General features: G+C 39.3%; 1 pseudogene; it reads left to right on the plus strand.

Annotated features, from left to right (window-relative positions):
* The first annotated feature begins 733 nt into the window (after positions 1-733).
* Positions 734-1,130, plus strand: LOC100662595 (torsin-1A-interacting protein 2-like; annotated as a pseudogene).
* The last annotated feature ends 857 nt before the right edge of the window (positions 1,131-1,987 follow it).

Below are 1,987 nucleotides of genomic sequence, written 5' to 3' on the forward strand. Positions count from 1 at the left end.
TTCCACGGCTTCTTGGGGTCAAAGCTGCCTCTGCTGCTGAGATCGAAGGTACGTGAGCGTAATCAGACTCTCCAACCAACTAACCATCAGCTTCTTCCTTGTGATTGGGTCTTGATTAAGGTCCTCTCAAGAAAAACGTCATTGGATCCGTGCTCAAGAGGACTGTACCAGGTTTTCCTGACCTTCCTTCATTGCTAAAGTGAAAACTCCTTAAGATTTGGGTACGTGTATTACAATGGCAAGATTGCCAACACCAACAAAAGACCCACTGGACCTGTCAGTTCTTCTGTTTCACCAAGCACATATTATTAACCTTACCAACAAAGCAGAGTAATCCAAGTGCCTCTTGTGTGACACGAACTGATAACATATAATAAAAACTAATTCATACTAGAGCCCTGTCTTTTCTTGAAAAGCCGGGATTTGAAGGAGATGCCATGAGATCTGTGCTATTAGTAAATGGTGCTCATAAGTGACTGATAACATTACAGACTGCATGGGGTCCCTGAGTTCAGAGACTGAGTGATAATTGAGTGAAAAATAGACGACTAAATCAAAGAATTGCACAGAGGTGCAAAGCAAATTTAATTCTCTCCTAAGTTAATATGGGTTGGACTGATAAATTGCTAAACCAAACCTGTAATAAGACTGGTTATTTGAGTGTCTATCTTTGCCATTGTTGCCTCTTGTTGTTTGTTACATTGCTTCCTCTGTGTTGTCTTTCTGGGCCCAGATGTTCTCAGGTAATCTGCATTGCCCTGACTGTGGACAACAGTGGTTCCCTAGTTTAGAACTAGGCCATTGATTATACCAAACCGAACTTGTTGAAAATGAATGTTAATAAGTCTTTTTAGGCCGTATTAACAGAGCAGATTATTGCCCTTAGTATTATCCTGATAATGCTACTAATAGAAGCCTTGTTCTTCCTTGGTCTTTCGGGCTCCCCAAAATCTCACCAGGTGGACCTTTGAAAAACTTGCCTCCCATTTCTTCTGGGTGCACTCCTGATTAGAAAAAAGGATACATGTATCCAGAGTAGCTGGTTCTAACCTGCATTACAGTTAATTTCGACCAGAACAGACAAAACCTTAAACAAAAAACTTGGCCAAAACAAATACCTTTTTAAATAGTCAAAGTCATGGAGACTCTAGAGGGTTCTACGCTAGTACCACAAGGGAGATGGAAAAATAACTCATTTCTGAATATGACCCACACTGTCACTACTTTGGATTTGCTTCCATGACCTAGGCATATTTTGTTCAGCATGAATTAAGTCAGTATTCCAGCAAGACTGTTCATCTGGAACCAAACTAATCTTGCTCCCTATATATGATGTTTTGGATCTAGTCTTCCCCCTCCTAAAAGGTTCCACAGCCTAATTATTGACATGTGACAAGTTAGTCCTAGAGGAAAAGTTCCCTAAAGATATTTCTAGCGATAATTTTTGTGGAAGAGTATCCTCACTGTAGCTGGATCCTAGATTACTCAAGTAAAACAACTAGACATATTATACTTTAATAAGAAGCTACATTGTTTTAAATTCAACATCTTATGTATTGACCTGTGATGATGATAGACAGATAGATGATAGATAGATAGATAGATAGATAGATAGATAGATAGATAGATAGATAGATAGGTGATAGACAGACAGACAGACAGATAGATAGAAAGATGATGGATGGATGGATGGATGGATGGATGGATGGATGGATGGATGGATGGATGGATGGATGGATGATATAGATAGATAGATAGATAGATGTACACACACCATTTATCCATATATTCCATGTATTGATCATTGGCTCTCCTTGGCCCATCTTCTATGTGGCTGTGACATTACTGATAACTGTTCACTGTCAGAGAAGTCACATTCTATCAGGCAACACCTACAAGTTTACACCAAAACATATAGAAACTTACTTGGCTCTTCGTAAGTAGATTATCCTGTCTTTGTGATAACTACACTTACATTGTCCTCCCC

The sequence above is a fragment of the Loxodonta africana genome, chromosome 6, assembly GCF_030014295.1.
Source record: "Loxodonta africana isolate mLoxAfr1 chromosome 6, mLoxAfr1.hap2, whole genome shotgun sequence".
Lineage (NCBI taxonomy): Eukaryota > Metazoa > Chordata > Mammalia > Proboscidea > Elephantidae > Loxodonta > Loxodonta africana.